Raw genomic sequence first — 23,024 nt, 5'->3', positions numbered from 1 at the left:
ATTTCCCTGCTGGTGGATGTGGCTGTGAAGCCCAGGATCATTGAGCACGTGGGTGCCAGCCCCAGCACTGGCAGAGCCTCAGGGGGCAGGGAGGTCCTGCTCACCCCACTGTCCTTTGTGCCTCCAGGTCCTTTTTCCCAGTCCCACAGGAGGGAATCAGTCCTGGGATCCCTCCAGCAACAGGCAGCTGCCCAGCCTGGTGCCCCTCTGCTGCAGAGCCTGAATTATAACAGGACTCCTGTCCTCTCTCCCATACCCAAACCAATACAATGGTGACTGAAAAAAACACTTTTAAAGAAAGGAAGGGAAAGGGGACGAGGAAAGGGACGAGGAAAGGGACGAGGAAAGGGACGAGGAAAGGGACGAGGAAAGCGAAAGCCTCTCTGGACACATCCAGGAAGTTCCTCATAAATCACCACAGATCAATGCAGAGAACTATCAAAAACTATCCCTGGCTTCAGCAGGTTTTGCACTGGTCCTTATCAGGGTGGCCCAGGAGCACAAAGCTGCTGAGGCCTTTCAAGGGAGATCTGTCTAAAGCTTGGCTAAAGCTTGTAGAGGCTCCTTAGGAGATCCCTGAAATGCCCCTAAAAGTAGATAACATGGATGCAATCCCTGCCCAAACTGGCACCTGCACTCTTACTTTTTCCACCTGGGAATTTCCCTACCTGCTAGAAAAGACAGGCACAAAGGCAGCAGGTACCAGTCCCCAGCAGCACACCCTGCCCTTCTCTGAGAAACGAAGCCAGCCTGGAATGCTACAAAGTGTTTTAAGGAAATAAATAACACTACAGAGAGGAAAAAAAAAATTGTTTTTAACCAGAGGTCCTGGAAGAAAAGGATAGTGCTCCACATCATACCAGAATCAAGTGTCTGAGGCTGTCCTTTCTTTATAAGGCTCTAAGCCAGGCAGACCCTCCAAGAAGCTCTTTATTCTTTATTTACCCTAAAGTGAGACTCTGCAGACCCAGGTTTAATTCACCGCTCCACTCTTAGCCCGTGAGGTGACCTTGGACAAGTTGTTCTGTCCAGATTCTCAGCTGGTGTCAGCTGGCACTGTGCCACCAGAGGCAATTTAAACAATTTGAGATGCCAGCCCCAGAGCCCCGGGTCCTCAGCCTCCCTCTCCCCTGAGCAGCTCTGCCACCCCCACGCCCCAGGGGCATCGAGTGGGGGGCAAGAAGAGAACTCACGCTTGCCTTGGACACTACATGGTTTTCATAAAATGAAACAAAATGCCTGGTTTGGTTTGGTTTTTGTTTTTTTTTTTTTTTTTAAATAGCCTTATGATCAAAGCTCTAAAAATATTGCTGTGTGAGGCCCCACCTGGAATTCAGCTCCACCGGCACCAGAAGGATGGATGGACCTGAGGGAGCAAGTCCAGAGGAGGCCACAAAGATGCTTCTGCTATGGAGACTGGCAGCCCTGCAATCTCCCTTTGGATCATTTCTTCATTCAAGAGGCTTTTACATTACTCAGTCACTTTCTTGGACAACTCCTCCACTTCTGAACAAGCTTGATTTGCTGCCTCCTCTGATTTAGCGCAAGAACAAATCCAAAGAACACCAAACTCAATTTGTTTTACTCTGTCAACAGCCAGCAGCAAAGTTAACTAACTTGAGGGTGTTTTTAAGTGCTGCCTGCCTCTCCTGCCATGCCACTGCTGTCCCAGCTGGAGCACAGAGCCAGCAGCACCTTGCTGTGAGCACAGCTGATGGAACCTGCTGAACAACAAGCTGTGTACGGCTGGGACCAGGTTCTCCTGAAGTGAATTGCTGCAATCGTTTACAAGAGATTCTTTCTGCCCCATCCTCTCAACAACACACAAATCAACTACCATGTATATGTGCACTGAGAATTGGAGGGTAGGTCTTGTCAGAGGAAAAAGGAATGTCCATGTAAGGCTCGTTTCTCCTCCTGCTTTATGTTACAGGATGTTCTGGCCATCTTAGGGAAAAAAAAACAGTTGAGTCTATCTCTGAATAAGGATGATTTTAATAACAGACCCTTCAGTTGTTTGTAGCTCAGTTAGCATGTTTTTGGCTTGCATATCAAAAAGATTTTTTTCCTGGATTTCAGCAAGCTCTTTCCCAATCGAACCATTAAAATCTGTTTGCAGTTCTCACTGGATAGGTGATGCCTGCTGCTGTGCACTGCAATCCCTCAGCCACCACGGGGACAGGCACACTTCCCAGGGCTAATCCACAGGGACAGGGCAGAACATTGAGGACCAGGGCTCCACCTGGGTACCTGTCACTCCCGAGCCTGGAGAACCCCACAAATTCTCTCGTGCCTCAGTTTCCCTCCCTCGCAGGCTGTGGACACGCTTGCTCCCATTTGCCCCAGCAGGATTGGGGGCTGAGGAATGGCCAGAGTGGGGAAGGGCTGGGGTAACCACCTGAACTGGGCCCCAGCACTTGACACACTGCAAGGCAAGCCCTGATCCCGACTGCCTGTGGACACAAACGCAGCCCTGAGCTCTGCTCACATCATAGGAGGAGCAGCGAGGATGCCAGGCTGTGCATCCCAGCCACTTTACACCAGCTCGGCACAGGAGCGTCCCAAAACAACCAAACCCATGCCTCCAAACCCCACCTGACACTCCTTTGTGCCCCAGAGAGCTTTTCCCCTACTAAAAGAAGGTATTTCCTCTTCCCAACACACACTCACATCCTGAGCAGGAGCCGTACCCTGGCCTTGCAGAGCTGAGCAGGAGGAGAATGTGGGGCACCAGATACAGCTGGAAACACACCCTGCTCCCCTCCACTCCTCCAGGCCATTCCCAGGTCCCAGCCAGGACCTGGGGACCATTTGCTTCCCACAGGCAAGGCTTACAGGCAGATGACATTCCATGTTAGCCAAAAGAGTCCATAAAAGGCAAATAAAGTCCCAGCAAGTACTGTCTCACACAGCTTTCTCCCTGGACACCACATCTGGACTCCTCTTCAATGCCTCCCTTCTTCCAGAAGAACAAGGCCCAGGACCTTTCCCTGGAGTCCTTGGTACAATGCTCCTAGTCCCAGGAATACAAAAAAAACCAACCCCACCCCACAAAAACAAAATATCAAACCTAAAATGGAAAACAAAACAAAAACCCACAAACAAACAAACCAAAAAGAAAGATAGCAAGAAAAACCCAGCTTAAACATCTCCAGTTCACCTCAAGCTTCAGTCTTTATTTTGGCCTGGAGTCCAGCCCTTTCTGCTGGATGTAACATCCTGTCCCACTCCCTTCCCTTCTCTTCCCTCCAACAATCAAGCACACTGAGAAATCCTGTTATTTCCAGAGTCTTCTCAGCCTGGTTCTAAAGAAAAGCTCAGCATCTAGAGATTGTACCCACTTCAATTTTAAATCTGAGCATGAAGCTGAAATCCAGCCATGCGACAGTACGGACACAGGGACTGCACCTATTTCCTGTCTCACACAGGTACAGCTGGTCCTCTGATTCAGCTGTCTCCTAAATCAGTGATGGAGGCCTCAACATCCTCTCAAAAGTGATGGAGGCCTCAACATCCTCCCAAAAGTGATGGAGGCCTCAACACCCTCCCAAATTCCTGGGCACGGCAGGCTCATCCCATGGCCATCTCGCTGTCCCAGCAGCTCCACTGCTATGGACCCCAAGGCGACAAAATCAGGGCTCATTCTCACCTGAATATTCCTTTGCTGACTGCTGTGGAGACCAGACCTCCTGCAGGAGGTGATGCAAGGAAAGGGAATGTGAACCTTGCCATGGGACAAGACAAAGGGATCCAACCCCGAGGGATCTCCAGCTCACTGTAAACTCCCCATGCAGATGCCCTTGGCAGTAAATAACAAGGACAGGCTGCTCAGGGCTGCGGGAGTCTGAGAGTCCAGCAAGGATCCCACAGGGAGGAGAGACAGAACACCTGCATCCCTGTAGGGACAGCCAAGAACCCGTTCACGAGCTGCAAATTACACACATTTACCACCTTGTTTCCACAGGCTTTCCCTTTGATGGTGTGAGTAATGCCGAGCAGCCACAAGGATTTACTCACCGTGCAGCCCTGCTCTCCTGAGAGCATGTCTGCAGGAAGGGATGATTAGCATGGAAGGACCTGGAACACGCTGCCCACACCTGGGCATGCCTGACCAATCCTGCCCCGGAAGCCACAGCAGCGGAAAAAAATTAGGATGAGGTTACCAGTGGCTTTTGGCATCGGTCTGACTTGGCTCCTGCTGATAAAACCCAGAGCAGAACAAAGCTTTTCAACATCCCCAGTGCTCTCCAAACCCCAAAGATTGCTCTAGAGAAGGGCAAGGAAGGCAAGGCTAGAAAAAGAGTAAAAGCTTTAAACTCTCTAAATTTGTTTTTAAAAATTAGCTGCTGTAGCTCAAGTGTGGGCTGTGAAAGGCAGCTGGGAGAGAGAGCACAGCACAGTACAGCTCCCATCACCAAGCTGTGCACTGGATCCTAAGGTGCATCCCTCAGACCCTTGCACTCCTGTGAACCTCATGTGGTTTCCATTCCAAACCATAAAATTCTGAAATTTTCAGGCTCAGGTTTCACAAAACCTGGCTGTTTTCTTCAGCTTTTATTATTAGGGAAGGCTTTATCAACAGGAAGTCCAGAAGGGGTAACTTAAACCACTCCAAAGGAACAGAAACCAGAAAAAAACCCAATGATCTTCCTAACTACCAGAGAGTTGCCATCAATTTAAAGAACAAGAGACAAAACAGAGTGAAGTACCCTGGGACAGGCTAACACCTAGAAGCAGGTCAGGTCCAGGGTGAGGGGAGTTTTCCAACTGTGGGGCTGGATGCTGATCTCCTAAATGACCCTGTCCCATATCAGCACAGACTTTATTTAATGTCTGTATCTTTCCAAGAGGATGCAGGCACAAAATACCTGCCACATGAATATATGACAGGTTCAGACGAGTCTTTTGAGCATCTCTGACCAAAAATGGACAGTGTGACCAGCCTGCCTATTCCAATTATGGACTACTGAAGATTAGCAGCAGGAAGGAAGTACTGAGACAAGGCTGGGAAGAACCAACCAAGCATGCCCACCTCCTCATGAGCTCTGCTGTTCTGACCACAGCCACCACCCAAGGGCTCTCTGTTAATGCCCCTCACCAAGTCATCTCAGTGTGCTGTTTTGGCAATAAACCTCCTTTATTTGTCCTGGGCTAGTTTTCTGCTGGGTTAGCCTGCTGGAAAGGCTCAGCTAAGGGCCACCACCATGCCAGAGCCCAGGCAGGAGGCACCAATGAGGGCAGGAGTGGCCAAAAGCCATGGACAGGGCAGGACTGAGCCCGCACAGCTCCATCAGCACAGACAAGTGTGCAGCACAAGCCAAAGGAACATCAGCTGCTGAATCCTTCTGCAACTCACCCTCTGCCAGCCTGGTGTTCTCCTTGCTGTTGAGCAGCTGGGGCAGCCAGCAGCCCTCTGCCCTCACACCCTGCTGCAGCCAGAGCTCCTGAGCATCCCGAGCATCCCGCATGGCCACCCCAAGCACCCTGACCCTGAGGTTCCAGGTGCTGTGCCAGGGTCCACCTCAGCCTTGGCAGGCCAGCCAGCCTGGCATGCAGCCTGGCACTCCCACAGCACTTCAATGAAGTGGGCAGCACACAGACCCTGAGATAGGGGTGTTCTGAAGGCAGTTCTCCAGCCACAGCCAGTTGTGCAAGCCCTGCTCTGCCAGCACCTGAAGCTGATTCTGGTCAGGTTCCTTCAGCCCTGCAAGCAGCACTGCAAGTCCCATCCCTGCTGCTCTCCAAGCTGCTCGACACAAGGGCTCAGTCTCAGTCAGCTGTGGGTGCAGGACCTTGAACAAGTACTAAATAAATGAACAAGTCATTTCCTGCAAGGCCAAACACGCTCCCTGCCAAAGAGGTCACATACCACACTCTGGCCTGATGCCTCTCCCGAGTTTGTGAGGGTAAATTCCCATATCCAGGGGTCCAACGATTACAGCAATACATCTGGGCTAGGATTACTCAGGCTGAAGCTAGGATTACACTCCACTGAAGAAGTGAGGAAAACAACTACTTTCGTGCTTTCATTGCGTGACCTCTAAAGTTCGGTTTGGGTTTCTTGGTTCACACAAACCAAAACACCCCAATCAGGGAGTTTTCACTTTAACTCTCAGCTAGAGGAACGGGATCTGTCCCACCAAGGTTCTTCTGTGTTATTTTGGCAGTAAGGAGATCTGTAAGGAAAAGCCCTTTGAGGCAGGGCCCGTGACAAAGCGGTCAGGAGCAAACAGCCGACGTGGCTCATTCCAGATCCTCCAACCAGCACAGGGGTGGAAGGCGGACGTGCCCGGGATCTTTGCTCCCCATCTCTCATCACACCACCCAGGATTGCTCAGAGGCTTTCTAAGAGTGTGCTTTCATGACATGGATGCTTTCAACACACCACAGCCCACAAGGACCGGGCAAATACCAGCCCTGTGAAAACAGCCTGAGCTTCGTTTTTAGGGTAAGTCTCAGAGCCAGTCAAAATGCATCTGGCAGGCCCTGCTCCACCATGCTGGACACTTCACTCCCATCAAGTTAAAACAAGACTTAAAAGAAACCTGAATCTTCCACACTTGAATCACGCAGGCCACTCCATGTGCTTGGATGTGCCCATCCCCATGAGTAAGGGCTGCAGAATCAGACCCAGCTTTTCCTCACCATCCTGCCAAAGACACAGACACAAAGAAGAGGAGAAAAATCCCACTGACTGATGCCCCTGCTATTTCTGCTGTCCGTGACAGCAAACTGGTTAAAGGCCTGACTCAGAAGCCTCCCTTGAAAAACCTGAATCATTACAATTTAGAAGGCAGTCTCATATAATGAGGTCTCCACTCCTCCCTCTCTTTAGAATAGAAAATTCGAGTCAGACTGATGGGGGGATAAATAAGGGGGAAAAAATAAACCCAACTTCACACTTTGTTCAACCCTTTCTGTGCAGGTGGCAGTTGAGCAGCCAGAGGTTGGCAGCTGGATCTGGGGTCTGCAGGGCTGTATTTGGTCTCAGTTACACCTCTCAGTTACCAGTGTGACCTCCTTAATGCCAGAGCACAACCACAGACTTACACTGCCAGCAAGCAAGAAAGGGGCACCCCAGCTGTATGATCACTGCCCAGACAAACTGTGAACTTGGATTTCTTCTTAGCACCAGATCTATTTCCAAAAGCTTGACCCTTGTGGGATAGAGAGATCATTGGAATGAGCCTCACAGAACACTATAATGTTTTAACACTTTGTTATTACACATCATTTAGCATCAGGAGATCTCAAACTCACTTCACAAAGTACCCTTATTTTTGAGACCCAGCCAAACGAGACATGGAGAGCTTTGATTAAGGCCCTCAGAAAAGCAGTGGGAGCTACCAGAGCAGAATCCCAGAGCTCATGCCCTGTCCCCTAGAGCTGCCTGCTCCATATGGAGCAACTAGACCGCTGTGGTTACCTGCTCTTGCCTGTTTCCTGCGGAGACGTGCCAGCACACACACCTCACAAGGAGGCTCTGGCACCCGACACCCTCTGCACACACACACACACACACAGGTCTGCAGTGATCCCAAAAGCCTGGCTCCTCCAGATCCAGACCCAGGCCATGGCTGAAACGGTGCCTGAGGAGAAAGAGACTGACAAAGAAAAACTGCAGCACTCAAAACGAGCGTGCATCATGCAAAGAGGTGATTCAAGCCTAGGTTTCTGAGCTGGATCACACCTCGACACCAAGGCTCTCCAGGAGCAGCAGTCACTGCAGCACCCCGGGCAAGTCTGTGCCCAACCTCACACTGCCACCGGTCCCTCTGGCATCAAGGATGCTGGGAGCTGCATATGCCACTTGCACTCCAAACAGCACACAGTGAAAACCACCCCAGAGCCTCCTGCCAGAGCAGCAGAGAGAGAGATGCCAGTTGACACAAAAGCACCGCAGTCTAGTCAAAAGTTTATGCTGTGGATCCTAAATGCTGTTTTTATGTGGGAAAAATACTGAAACAACTACAGAAAAATACACCTTTCCACCTTCTGAGCACAACACAAATGCTGGAGAGCATCAGGCTGTATCCAAGGCTCCCAGAGAGCCCACTCACTTTGGGCCCATGCAGCGCCAGCGGATGCAGTGGATGCTGTGGAAAATTCCCCCCTGTGACATAATTCTTCTCCCTGTCACCTCCTGGCTCTGCTTGGCAAACGCCATTCCTCACCTCTCAGATTAACTTTGAGCAAACTCTGATCACAACAGGCTCCCAAACTGAAGCAAAGCAGCCAGAGCCCTGACACAAGTCTGCTGCACCAGCTGGGGAACACAAAGGCACCTGTGGCACCAGCCTTTACAGCAGATGGAGCTCCTTCTGCACAGGCAGGGACCCCAAAACACAGGATGGGAAGGAGCACTGCACTCAAGAGAGAGGAGTGCACTCTTCATCTTCCCGCTGACGGCAAGGGGGAAGAGAGCACAGGTGTGGCCCCAGCACCACAGCCCTTCTCCCCGCCTGCCTTTGAAGTTTAGGTTAAGGAAGGATGGATATTGGTGTCACACATCTGCATCTTCCGCGCTGGCAGACCTGAATATACCTCAGTACATACATAAACTCCTGTTTACTTACAACGACGCTCATGTTTTTCCTGGCCTTACTTCTTGGAAGCAATCACCACGTTTGTAAGAAAAAGCGTAAGTTTTAGAAGACATGTAAAAAAAAAAAAGACAATTCGATTAAATTGAGGACATAAAAGTCCCGAATCTTCAAAACACATCCCAACATCGTAATACTCCACTGCGTTCAAGCTGTAGCTGGTGTTTGTGCTCTTCCCTGAACATCAGAGCATTCCTCACACCATGCTGGACACCGTGAAACCCTTCAGACACGTCTGTTTATTCAAAAAGCAAATTCGAGTCACGGAGGCGTACGCTCTTCTTTCCTTAAAGGCAAATAAGCCTTGCCTAAATTCTGCTTACATTCGCGGCTCCGCAGAGCAACAACGCGAACCGCTTCCCACCGCCCTCCGCGCAGCCGAAGCGCGGCGGGCAGGGCACCCCCGGAACCCCGGGGCCCCGCAGGAGGGCTCCGGGCACCCGGTGCCCGCCGGGACCCCCGGGGCGGGCGGGCCCCGCTCCACACGCCGAGCTCCGCCAAGTTTCACGCTGCTCCCGCGGCCGCCCCCGGCGCGCAACGCCCCGGCTCGGGAGGGCCCCGGCGCGGACCCCGTGAGGGAGCCCCGGCCGGCGCGGACCCCGTGAGGGAGGGACCCCGGCCGGCGCGGCCCCCGCGGCGCCGCCCTCCACTCCGCAGCCGGGCTGGGCTGGCCCGGCCGCTGCCCCCCGCCGCGGCCCCGCACTCACCGCCGCGCCCGGCCGCGCAGCCGGCCAGCAGCAGGGCCAGCAGGGCCAGCGAGCACAGCGCGCAGCGCTGCCCCCGCAGCAGCCGCCGCCGCCGCCGCCGCTCCGCCGCCGTGCCCGGGGCGCCCATCGCGGCCGCTCCGCTGCGCTCCGACCGCTCCCCGCGCCGCGCCGAGCCCCGCCGGGCGCCGCAGCGCCGCCTCCGCCCGCCCACCGCGGGCGGGACGGGGCGGGGGCCGCACGGCGGCGGCGGGGCCGGCGGGGCTCGGCCCCTCCTCGGGCAACGCTCGGAGCGGGCACGACAGCGGCGCGGTGCCCGCTGCCGGCTGCCTGCCTGGGAGGGGGCTGGCTGGGCATCGCCTTCGCTCGGCGTCGCTCCGTCGCACCCATCGCATCTCCCGCCACCGCTGGGGACCTCTCGGCATCACCGCCTGGGCTATGGCCTGTGCAGTGTTGGACACAGAAAAGCCCCAGCGCATCGCTGATCCCTCACCTGTGATCCCGGGCACAGCCCTCGCTGCCCCCCCTGCCTTTCAGACAGCCGGGAGGTTTCTCATTGCGGGTGGCTGGGGATTTTTTCCCGTTTCTCACACTCTGCCCTCAACTTTTTGCCGGGTGAGCACTCATCTGCCCTTCATCCCGGTCCTGTGTGAGCCCTCTTGCTTCCCATTCACTCTGCTGGGCACCCTGGCACCCCGGCTCACACACCACCTGCTCGGACACAAGACAGCCCACGCACAGCCACCCCAGCCCTCCTCTGCTGGGGTTGCCGTGCTCAAGAAACCTGGGCCAGCCAGGACCTTTCTTCCCCTCTCTCCTGTAATGTCGTAATTGCTGCTGGAACATTGACACAAACGCCTAGAGGCTGTGCTGAGCCCAGAGCGTTGTGCACACACCAGGGAACAGCCGCCCCTGCAGGGCCCACACTTGTGGAGACACACCATTATCCAGGTGGGGCCCTGGAGTTTCATGAGAGATCGACCTTTTTGGCTGAAGAGCCACTTTGAGCTGAGATGAAGATGAATAGGACAGCAGAACAAATATCTCTGTTACCAAGGTCTGACTGTTCCCCAAGAGCGGCCATGGCATGCTGTACACAGACTGAAATGAAAGTGAGCATCACTGTCAGTAGCTCTGTCAGTTACCAACCTTTCTCAATGAAGACAGTCTCATTCTGGGGCAGCAACAAATTACATGCACCCACCCTCTCCTGAAAGGATTTCTGCCGGTTCTGAACTTGACCAGGATGTTGGTTTCCAACTCTACTCTTACATATTTACTGCTTATGCTCCTACACACAACTTTAACAACACAGGTGTCTCTGTTGGCCAGGGGTAGGCAGAGCCAGTTCCCACCCAGACAGTAAACGGAGCTGAGAACTGGCCTAGGATGTAACTATGGGAGAAGGGTTTTGTTTTGGTTTGTGTTTTTTCCGGGTAGGACACACTCCCTCCCCCCTGGCAGGGCAGGTTTTATCCCATGGTAAACAACTCTGAAACCTGCAGCACTGTCAAACTCTACAGCAAGTCACTCCAGATAAGGAAAGAGATCCTGACTGTCACCAATTGGTGCCGTGGGAAAGCAGTCACGGGTGAGAGAGGCTTGGGGGTGAAAGCCCCATTGCTGACATGACAGAGAACTGTGATAGTGTTCCCAAAGTACTCCCTTTAAATTTAAATGTCCCTTTGAAGTCTAAAACTTCTTGAAAATGCGACCCTGAGAGTCACTGCAAAATCATTACTCATGCCTCCATCATAAGCCTCCTCTGGTCCCTTTGCAGGGCTGCTTGTAAATACCAGGTGAGAGCTCACTGTCTTGAGAATGGAGACTGGGACTATCTGGGAAGCTCAGGAACAAATTTCCCACTCAGAATCACAAGAATGCCTTACTAGTGTAGTGAGTACTAGCTCCTGAAGCATGTGCATTTCTGGGGAGCACGAGACAGGAGAATTCCCTTTTCTCTCCCACTGATAAACTGGTGTGTGGGTGGAGCAGGCTTTGAGCGGCTCCGTCTGCTGGAAGAAACAGAAGGAAGGGAACCGTGGTGGACATTACTCTTCTGAAAGAAACACTCTATATTTACCTTCTACAGGAGTCTTCTGCACAAAAAAAAAACCTGCTAAAGACCAGACATGACTAGCACGCTGATGAGCATTACAGGGTTTGCTTTGTGGCACCTCTGCCGCGCTTGGTGCCATGCAGAGCTTTCTCCACGGAGGGCCACGGATGCTCTGCAGAGAGGCCCTCGGAAGGTTCCCACAGAGCTGGCTCTCAGAGGGGCAGAAAGATGTGCTTTTGTTCCTTCCACAGTGCAAAACCACATAAAGCACTGGGAGAAAACTGTGTAAATCACAGGGTACAGATGTGCAGAGATGACAGCCAGATGTGCCTTAGCGGAGCTGAGGAGCAGCCGTGACTGTTGCAAGGAGAGCAAACAGCCCTCGCGTACTTGGCATCTTCCCCTGCAAGCCACGCCAAGTTCTGAGCTTCAGACCAAACAGAGATTTTTCTTCTGTTTGGACTCACAGATTATGCTCACAAAGAGCTTTCAACTCTGGAGAAAAATATTTGGGATTCGAGCAGAGCACAATCGATGTGCATTGGCCGGGCAGAATCCAGCTGCCAGTGAAGGTGATCCCCAGCTGGCGGGCAGCACCCCAAGCCAGTTTGAAGGGTTGAAGTGGCACTGGAGCCTTGGCCAAACATGGACAGGGGCACTATGAGGCTGGGACTGAGAGCACCTGCATGGCAGAATCACCAAGTCTCACTGATGCTGCATTCCACACATAGGGAACTGCTGCAGAGGCACTCCAGCTGGGTCTCAGAGGACAGCAGGAGGCTTCTCTGCCTTAGGTTCCAGTCCTGGGGCCTGCCTTTGCATCACAGCTCCTGTTCCCTCCCTGCCAGTGTCTGCCTACATGGAAAGCTGTGCCCTCACCTCAGGTGTGTGCTGCTGGATGTGTTAGTTGCTTGTTCCTCCTCCCTGAGCGGTTCGGTGCCAGGGCTGTGGCTGAGCTCCAGTTCCAGGTTAAAAGCAGCATTGAGGGTGGCTTGGCATGGTTGCCTCTCCTGTGAGGTAAGAGGGGCTGGCTTAAACCAGCTGTTCAAGCCACAAACCTTAGACACACTCATGCATCCTCTGCAAGCCACAGAGAGGATGCAATTAAACGCGCTACTGATTGCTCCTGCTCTCTCCTTCCTGCCTGCTCAGCGAGCTGAAAGCCTGCCCAAGTGCCCTGCTCCCAGGTAGAGCTGTTAAAAACGAGAACAGACTTCCAGTACTAAAGTGATTTCAGCCTTTATTATAATAAAAATAGAAAGAAAGCCCCCTTAAGCATGTGGGCTTGCAGGCCGAGCGTTCCCATCGAGGATGCTGCGGCGCCGGTGCTGGGGCTGCTTCAGCAGCCATGTCCCCGAGCTTCCAGGTGGAGCAGCACTGCTTCCCTGGGTCAGATGCCCCTTTTTATCCTGTTTTCTGTCCCTTTGGATTGGTTTCTTTTTGGATCCTTCATTTGCATGAAGGTTTTAGGCACTCGATTGGCCCATTACAGTTCTGTCCAGGTTGGTTCAAGTGGTGCACTTATGTGTAATACAGGTACGTGCCTATTTCTTATAACTACCCTTTTAACCCCTTTTACAATATAACAACCAAAATAACAGTACATCTCTTAACAATTATCAACTGTTTTACAGCAGTTTCTAACCTATTTTTAACAGAGCTGCCCATGTGAATGAGCTGGTTTCAGCAAATCCAGCCAGCCGTGCCCCGAGGGAGCCCAGGGAGCACCTGGACGTCATTGGAGCTGAAGGAGCGATGCTTTTGGTCAGCTCCTGGCATCAGTGTCTCATGAGTGATGACAAACCTCCTCCTCCAGTCACACACACCCGTACTCCAGGTTCAGGCTGGTTCAAAAGGCTGCCCTGCTGATGGGATTTTAATGTAAAAATAGTTTACAGGAGTTTAGGCTACGCCTGTTCCCGTTTTATTTAAGAACTTATTTAAATAAGTTTGCATCTGCTTAGATGAAACAGCTTAAGGTCACAGCCTTGGATAAAGCTGGGTGTCCTCCTCCTGAAGGCTGGCAGCTCTCTCCTCTCTCTGAAAAGCTTGTACAAAAGTGTTTGTACTCACAGGCTTTGTGGTGAGCTCAGGGTTTCAGGGAGGCCTGTGGTACAGGAGGGAGCAGAGGGGACACACTCGCCGTGTTTCAGCTCTCTGGGAAAACAAACTGGGCTGTGACAGAGCTGGTTTCTGGCTCTCCTTCTGCCAGAGGGTTTGGGGGTCTTTGGCAGCTAAAGGAAAGCAGCAGCACCCAGTTTCCTCACTCCTTTTCTGATCTGTACCCTTTCCTTTGGGTACAGATTTTTCTAAAGCTTTCCACATCCTCTCTTCTTGATTCACAACTAAATACACACATGAGCGAACAGACTAAAGAAGCTGCATACCCTGTATTTGTATGTGTATTTGTCCCTTTCTGAGGCTTGGAGGTATTTTCTCCTGCAGCCCTCTTTTAGGGTGCTGTTTTCTCTTACCAAGGCCAGTGGGGTGGGAGCCAGAGAGGCAGGATGGAGCAGGACAGCCCTCCCCTGCTGGAGCTGCTTGCCCCAGCAATTATCCCTCTGCTACTGCTGAATCTCTGGGAATATCTTGTGCTTCAGTGGTGAGAAGCAATTACCAAATTGAGTATGCAGTGCATAAAAGCCAACTAGGGTTCTTTCTGGATGAAAGAGGCAATAAAAACGCTGGTATTTATAGAAAAATATTTATTACTTCATGGGATATCAGGGCTTCCTGTGGTTTGAGGCTGTGCCTTGCATAGCTCATTGCTGAATGCCTCAGGATGACACTTTTTTTTTTTTTCTTTCAGCAGCAGCCTGTTTGCTCTCCAATCAATGGTCAGGTTTACAAACAGAGTGATTCTGTGTCCCCTTATGGGCTGTCCTGCCCTTCTGTGGGCACAGGGCAGGCTGGTGGTGTGTGTGTGTGCACATCCCACCTCGGGAAAGTCCAGGGAATAGCAACTGCTCCAGAGGAAAGCTCTGCTCTTCTACCTGCCTGATGGCACTGGAAAAAAAAAGCAACACTTAATAAAATTAAAGAGCAGACAATTCAAAACAAATGCAAATGAAACCCTATTACATGCAGTGAAATTGCCCTGGAGGACCCTTTGCCACAGGAAGATGTTTCTGAAGCCAAAAAAGAAATTCAGAAATGCAGAAGAAGGATAGGTAGCTGTGTAAATATTGAAAATAGCAGTGTCAGAATGAATCCTAACATTGGTATATCCAGAGCTCACAGTTTACAGCTCGTAAAAGTCTGAGAAAACAAAAAAGGACCATGAAATCTAATATAAATCTTGGATCATCACCAATGCTTCTGCCCCCCTTTACTGCTGGGCTCCTCCCCAGTGGCCTGCCTGTGAGGGATGCTGTTCTCCAAAAAACACCATCACTGGGCTGCTCTGGAGGATGCCATGGCAAGCACAGGGGAGAGGCTTTGCCCACCACAAAAGGGACACGTCCAGCAAACCAGCACTTTGCTCCTCCTCGTGCCCTGAATGGCAGCCCTGCCTCCTTCCTGAGCTCTGGTCAGTTCCCCAGCTTGGGAATGTCCTTGGGCTTGCCAGGGGCATGCACTGACCATCCCCAGGTCTCTCATAAGGAATAAGCAGCACCAGCCTGTGGCCAGAGCTTCCCTCCAGGGTTTCCATCGCCTCAGCTCTGCAGAGGTGGCTGCCCTGGGGTGGTTCCAGTGGCCTCTCCCAGGCCACTCTGTGTGAGTTCCCTTCAGATAGCAGATAAATGTTCCTCTCCTCCTTCCCCTCCACCCTCCCAGCAGTGTGCCTGGATTTAGAGAAGGCTGGACAGGGCCACTGCCAGCAGGAGAGGAGCACACGGTCTGCAGGAGAGGTGCAAGAGCCTCCAGCCTCGGGGGCTGTTTGTTCCCTTAGCACTGGAAGTTCCTGTACAGAGCTCCCTGAGATCCCTGGGACTGTCCTGGGTCCCCATCTGAAACCAGCTCATCAGCACTTCACACATGAGCTGATGCAATCGGAGTGCAGGGCTGCAGCTCCCTGGGATAATTCACAATTACAAGGAGAAGTGCTGCTGCTTGGCTGAGGGAGCTGAACTTACTGGCCCAGCCACAGTGGCTTAATTAAAGTCACTGGAAGGAAGCTGTGATCATCCTTCCTGTGAGCAGAGATATGGTTTATTGCTTACCATTTATTTTCCTCATTTCCAGATAGAGGGGAAGATGGAGGGGTGGTTTATGTAGGAAGCTTTGTTGGCATCCTAAACTGTGAGTGAAACCTCCCTGGGTTGACAGAAAACCAAGAGAGAGTTCATTAGGATGTTTTCCCCTGCCCAGCAGGGAAACCCTAACCCTAACCCTCACTTCTCTGCCTATAAATGTCTTACATGACAGAATTTGTCACAGTTCTCAGCAACAAAGCATGCTGCAGAGATGGGTTCTCATTTCCAGAAGAGGCAGTGTCAGCATGCAGACAGGCCAGCTCCCGCTTGGACTCAGTTCCAGCCCCGTTCCAGCCCCGGATTTATCAGGCAATGAATCTCAGATTGCTCCTGGAGACATCTAGTGAGGCATCAGCGTAATGCAAACCAGCACAGCCACCCAAAAATGTCCCTGTGGGAAGGGAGAGCTGCTGTGGGAGAGCTCTTGGACACTGCTGGTGAAGCAGCTCCATCATTTCTGGTCACTGAGTCCTTCAGCACTCAGAAACAGCAAATACCAGGGTCTCACAGCCACTGTTTGGGCATGTCAGGGAGGAAAGAAAGAAAGAAAAGAAAGAAAAGAAAGAAAAGAAAGAAAAGAAAGAAAAGAAAGAAAAGAAAGAAAGAAAAGAAAAGAAAAGAAAGAAAGAAAGAAAGAAAGAAAGAAAGAAAGAAAGAAAGAAAGAAAGAAAGAAAGAAAGAAAGAAAGAAAGAAAGAAAGAAAGAAAGAAAGAAAGAAAGAAAGAAAGAAAGAAAGAAAGAAAGAAAGAAAAGAAAAGAAAAGAAAAAGAAAGCTCCTTGCTGTCTCCTCAATGACACCTAATTTAGCCAAAATATTGGCCCAGGTTCTAACACACAATGTGCTTCAGATGTCAGGAGGTGACAGTTTGGAGCAACACTTTGTCACTTTCCCAAGTGGTGTGGCCTGACCTACATAAAACAACTACACTCTGACATACATTACTGTTTGGTTTAACTAGATTGACACCAGTTCTCAGGCATAAATGTATCTGCAGTTTAGCCAAATTTATTTCAAATCTTTATCGTGAAATTAAATTTTATTTCCAAAGTCTCTCAGAAATGAATATCCAAGTGCAAAAGTTCTGCTCTGTTTTCAAGAGTTCCTGTTACCAGCACGTTTTCAGCATGCAGCACAACCCTCTGACACTTTTAGCCACAGGGAAGAGGGCAGCAGCCCTGTGAGGAGTTGATAATCCCAGGCTGGCTCCCAACACTGCCGTTCCCAATTCCCAACACGTTATCACGGCCAGCAGGAACCAGCCAGCACATCCAGCCCAAACAACGAGCTCTGCTGCCAGCCAGGGAAGTCTGTGAGCTCTGGGCTTATTCCTCAAATGCCTTTTCATGTAACACCTCTCACAAGCTGGGTTGTTCCTCCCGAGGAGCTGTGGCACTGAGCTGCCCAGGGCTGGCATTTGCCAGGGAGACCCTGATGTGACGCAGCCTCAAGTTCTGCCAGGGGAGGTTTAGGGTGGGTATTAGGAAAAATATCTTCATGGAAAGGGCTGCCCAGCCTTGGCACAGGCTGCCCTGGGCAGTGTCAGAGTCTTCATACCTGGTGGAATTTAAAAACCATGTGGATGTGGCACTTGGGGACATGGCTGGGGGAATGGTTGGACTCGATGGTCTTAAAGGGCTTTTCCTACCTAAGTGGTTCTGTGTAAAGAAGCTGTGCTGGAAAAGCAGCACAGTCCGTCCCTACTTCAAAGAGGGTTAATTTGTGGTGAAATGAACTCCTAATTAAGCATCCAGGATCCCACTTGCTTGCACTGGTAAACAAAACTTCTGCTCATGTGAAGGACAGCGCTTTCACCATCTCCTGAGTGAGCAACCCCACCAAGAAGAAAGGCAGCCACGTCACCCACTTGTGCTCTTGTTTGTTTCAGTGACAAATTAGCCCCAGTCCTTCTGGGTGACCTGGAACAGCCTGCCATGCAAACACCACATATGAGAAGCTGACACTTATCAGGACACTGTATTTTGTAAAAAACAGATTAAGAAGTATTTTGAGGACAGGTGAGACCGTGAAATCACTTGAGACCCTTACCCAGCTGCTGCACTGTGTGCTGCCTCAGGGACAGCAAAGACAGTCTCTGGACTTGCTTCAAATTCTTGTCCTATGCACTGTATTTTTCCCCAAATAGACATGTGCTGTATTTCTACTGGCTGTTTAGAAAGGAGAGAAATAAAACCTCATCCAGACCATGAGTTCATGCTCCCAGATATATATTTTGTATTTAATTTCACACTTTGGAGCCCAGCACTGTGATTTGTGTACGTGGATTTCATTCTGCTGGTGGCACACAGCTCCACCAGAGTGAAGCAGGATGGGTTGGAAAGCAGTGCAAGGTCTTACCTAGACAGACTTGCTCAGGAAAAATAATCTAAATTAAGTCACTGCTTGACTTTAAGTGGATTAGTTAAAATGCATTCAATCCCTCAATGCAAGTTCTTATTCAGAAGCAAAATGACCTAAATTTGATTTACCTCCAGTCATTTCCAAACTTAAATAATATTAACACAGCTTTCAATCAGAGAGGACTGACCCCGTGTATGTTAAATTCAGTTTAAGCAATCCACTTACATAGACAAGAAAAACAAAACAAAAACAAACCAGAAACAAAACAAGAAAATATTTCCAAGGCTCTAAGCATTAAACTGCTAATTGCTGGGCCTGCTTTTCCATGAGTTCAGTGGTTAATGGTGGATGCTGAACAGCCTTAACAGATCTATGGCTAGTGTCAGGTGTGGGTTGGGGTGAGGAGAAGGCGTTGGAACACAGATTATTCCTTTGTCTGGGACAGAGATGGCAGAGCAATTACCATATTTGGGGCTGCCTACAAGCTTGCTGCTGTATTTTCTCAAATAAATGATGAATGCTGCAGAAATCTAAACATGACTTTTTATAGTCACTCCTCCAGGCACACAGCTATTAAATGCTGAGCTGCCAGCCCCAGCTATGCAGAAATTATGTGTCAAGCCCCCCAAATCCTGGGGCTCCCTTCAGGGTTGTGAGATTCACAAAGCAGGGCTCATTCTTCATGTTCCACAAGCTTTAGGGGGAGGGAAGGAATGGGGATAAGCACTCAAAAGCAACAGAATGGATCCAGAAAAGGAGCACCTGATCCCTGCTCACTCCCAGGCTGGCCCCAGGAATTATGCTGATACCATTTCCTAAGTTTCTCTTTTCCTGTTAATCTTCTCTCCTGAAGCAAAAGAGCCTTCAGAGAGGGCAGAGTCATTACACACCTTAGGGTTTGTTTTCCTTATGGCAAAAGGAGCAACAAACAGCTTCCTGTTTGGCACCAAAGAAGAAACAGCAAATATTTCCAAGAAGCAGAAGTAGCATGACCCAAAATCCCCACTGCCTGCAATGGGCATGCCTGAAGCCTTGTCAGGGGTGTGCTGCTTTGCCCTGCAGCTCCATGATCTCCCTGCCCTGTCCCACTTCCCAGGACTAAATTCACTTGATTTGTAGAGGAAAAACAGATCAGCTCAGGCTGATGTGTTTTTCCATGGCCAGGAGGCATGGCTGGAAAAGCACAGGGATCAAAGTGATGGGGTCAGGAAGGAGAGGGTGAATGTTTGTACCTTGCCACAAGGAACAAAGGACATTTCTCCACTGCTTGGGAGCACGAGGAGCAGCCCAAATAAGTGAAGGCATCCATGTGCTAGCTCTGCTCCTTATGTGGCCAGCCAGCTACATAAGGAGGCTTCTGCACAGTTGCCATATTTGTGTGTCCTGGCCCCTCATTCTACCCCTCTCCAGGCAGTGTCTGAGGGCTTGACACAACTTGAGGCCATTTCCTCTTTTGTTGCCACTTGTTAACCAGGAGAAGAAGCTGAGCCCCACCTGTGCTCACAGCCTCCTTTCAAGTAGCTGTAGAGATGGAGAAAATCTCTTAATGTTTGGAAAAAATTACGAAATTTGCTCTTAAATCCGCCCCAAGCCTTATTCCAGCCCCTCACTGTCCTTTTGTTTATAAGCCTTCTCCTTGTGCTTAACAAACTGCCTCAAGCGAGATCCCAGCCCATCCCATTCTTTTCCTACCCACAATAAAAACTCATAGAAAACAGCAGTGTTTCATTTTGGAGCTATTTTGTAAAAGAATGTAATCTCCAAGGAACACAGTAATGTCAGAAAGTGACCAAACAACACCATAAATTGCACTTTGAGCTCCAGAGCTGTCCAGGCTGAGCACTGGGCTCCAGCAAGTCCCTGTGAGCAGTGGCACAGGAAAACTTTTTAAAGCTGTGGCTAACACTCCAAGAGCAGATTTTAACATTCCAAGAGCAGATTTTAACACTCCAAGATCAGATTTTAGCACTCCAAGAGCAGATTTTAACACTCCAAGCGCAGCTTTTCAGGATCCTGGATGGGAGGCAGCAGTCCAAGAGGAGGAAATGGAGCTGCCTGAATTCAGCAGGCATTTCCCTGCCTGCTTCCAAAGCTGCTCCTCACAGTCTTTAGGAAACTGAACAACTTACCCACAGCCTCTCTGGCACTATGAAGGAGTCTCCCTTGGACACACTCTGGGGTTTTATCAGTACAAACAGGGTTTAAGCCTCCACTTTAAACCCTTGTTTGCCCATGGAAGTGGCCACGAGGCTGGGCAGCAGTATGAGCTCCTAGAGCTCAAAATCCAGGACTGTCTGTCCCAGGAGCTTCCCTGCTTGGAGAGCAGCAGGATCTCCAAGCTGCCCACACTGGGAGGCATCAGCTGTGCTGGAAATCCCTCAGGAAAAGGCCCGTGGGAGAGGCTGGGACTGCAAGGAACATCTATCTGCTGGTCCAGGTTTGTTGATGGCTGTCCTGGATTGCCAAGCAAATTGTATCTATTTGCCATCTGTATGGCAGTTGTCTTCTGTTAATTGGGCAGTTTTCCTTACCTCTTCCACACCCACTCCTCCCTCTGAGGAGACATCTGCTGATAACAGCTGTTGAATGTCACCACATGACTGATAAGGACTACAGCATCCCATTGGGAGATGCCCCGTCCAGAGGGAGGAGCCAAGCATTCCTACCTGGATATAATCTGGAGTCCTGGAACACCAGCACGGCTTCTCCACTGGATTTCCCAGAGGACCAGCTGTCTCTGCCACTGGATCTTCAGAGGAAGAGACTGCACCTTTCTACAGGATCCCTGCTCCAACAGAACCACCCCTGACACTGCAGGAGGGCTGCAGCCACATTTCCAATGGGACTGCTACCAACACCCTGACCCACAGGGTGTCAGGTCATATTCTGACTCTGTCAGTGTTGGTTTGGTTTACTGCATTGTTTATTTTATCTTTTTATTTTCTTCCCTAATAAAGATCTGTTATTCCTGCTCCCATATTTTTGCCTGAGAACCCCCCTTAATTTCAAATTTATAACAATTTGGAGGGACGTGTAATTTCCCATTTCAGGGGAGGCTCCTGCCTTCTTTAGCAGACACCTGTCTTTCCAAACCAAGACAGTGGCCCTGCTCCAAGGATGTTACTGAAACTGAGGCTAAAAACAAAAACTCTCCAACAACAATTTTTAATGTTAGAGAATTAAGTCATTACTTTATTCTGTCCAGGATGTTGTTCTGGCCAGGATGTGCAACACGAATAATTTAATCCACATATTGCCTGGGTTGTGCAGAGAAAATCATTCCATCACACAGAATTTTTTACTAGATCTTTCCCATACTTACACAGTCTAAACCCAGAGAAATTAATTGGTTTCAATGTTCATTGGTCCCAAGTCACACAGTTCTTACTGTTTGGTTTCCTATTGGTTATTGATCCCTTCACCTTCAATTCTAATTAGGTTCTCATTCTTCTAGGACAGAGGCCCCAGGGCCTGGGATGGATGCAGTGGGATGCCCAAGGCCTGTGTGCTCCCTGAAAACCTCTGCCCTGGGGATGAGAGTCATTTCCATCAGCACACATACTTTTCCTGAAGCCCTTTTCTTGGGAAGAGTGACTCACTTGCAATATCCATCTGAAACTGAAACGTTCTCCTGAGGTATTTTTAGACAACAGTAGTGGTGGTCCAGTGAGTCATGGCTCTAGCACTGCCCATTAATGCAGAAATCCCTGGGATCCAGGGCAGTGGATTGCTGTCCAGGGCTGCTTCCATGGAGCTCTGACTCAACAGTATGCCAGCCTTCCTTCCCACCACCGGGTTTGAATATATTCCTGTTCCCAGCAGGGAAGATGTTACAAAACCCCAACAACCTCTCTGGACAAGCAGGAGAACAGGAGAACAGTTCTAAAGAGAACAGGAGGACAGTTCTAAAGGAAGGAGTAGAAGAAAGGAGCTCATGGAGACCTGAGATGAGGTGGTGGTGCCAACCCTGCCCTGGAGCATCGGTTCCTCTTTCCCATTTCCATTCCCATTCCAGTTGCCCTAAAGCAGCCAGAGTTGTTTCTACACTGCTATGCACCCTGGGAGCACTTCAGCAGGAAATTACAGCACACTTTCAGACAGACTAACAGCTGCCCTGGTTTACAGGAACACCTGGAGACAGATTTTAGGGCAGTGCCCCAAATGAAGGTGAGACCAAAACCTGTTTGTCACACAGCCACTGGTGTGGGATGGAGAGGGGCAGCTGATGCTCCCAACAGGGATCAAACATGAGCCACACCTGTGGCAGCAGCTCTCAGAAAGGCTGTGAGAAGATCAGAGAAAAGAATGAGAAGCAATTCTTATCTTCACTTGCTGCACCCGTTGCTGTGAACGTGTGGAATGTGTTAGGGAGATTTGTTTACCAAAGGGTGGTTTCCTAATTAGCCAATGGTGATGGTGTTTGGATTGGAGGACCAATTAGGTCTACCTGTATTGTAACTGTCTATAAAAGCAATGGGTTTCTTAATAATAATAATAATATAATAAAGAGAGATTGATCAGCTTTCTGTGAATCATGGAGGAGTCTATGCTAATTATTTCCCACCTGGTGTAAATCAGACCATTTTTTAATTCCTTGCTCACACTGTCTTCAGGATTGGAACCTGCAAACTCATCCATTCCGCCTTAATCATGGCACTTGGAGATTGGTCTTATTGACTGAGAGCCAGAAGTTATTTCCCTTTTAGTCCATCAAATTAATTTATGGATCAAATTAAACACCTCCAATCCTTTTTACCAGTAACTTTGGCCTGCCAGAGCAGCATCATTTCTTCATGCTGTTCCATGCTTAAAATCCTGATTTTTGGAGCAAAATGGCCCTTCAGTTCAGCACCTGGACCAAAACATTTGGGAGATACCAACTGATCAGGATTTTTTACTGGTAAGATTATTTTCTCTTCCAAGAGTCCATGAAAACCAGCAGCACATTTTCATAGGACCCCTAACATAATCTCTGGTTACTATGGAGATTTCCTTGGGGAATTTTCTATTGAGAAAATAAAAACAGTTTTTAAAGAAAACTGCAGTAAATTGCTCAATCAGGAATGTGAATGTGAATTTCAATAGCAGTAATTTGCAGCCACT

At 50.0% G+C, this 23,024-nt stretch overlaps 1 protein-coding gene across 2 annotated transcripts in view; it reads right to left on the bottom strand.

The window, feature by feature from the left end:
• SLC24A3 (solute carrier family 24 member 3) overlaps positions 1 to 9,389 on the bottom strand; it is a 99,915-nt gene extending 90,526 nt beyond the window's left edge. For both annotated transcript variants that reach the window (XM_066547751.1, XM_066547752.1), the window contains exon 1: positions 9,311 to 9,389. The gene's annotated coding sequence lies outside the window, so the exon portion shown is untranslated. The remainder of the gene's footprint in view (positions 1 to 9,310) is intronic.
• Positions 9,390 to 23,024: the final 13,635 nt, after the last annotated feature.

This window comes from Molothrus aeneus, chromosome 3, assembly GCF_037042795.1.
Source record: "Molothrus aeneus isolate 106 chromosome 3, BPBGC_Maene_1.0, whole genome shotgun sequence".
NCBI lineage: Eukaryota > Metazoa > Chordata > Aves > Passeriformes > Icteridae > Molothrus > Molothrus aeneus.
The sequence above is the reverse complement of the archived record's forward strand: the minus strand, read 5'-3'. Positions and strand labels throughout refer to the sequence as shown.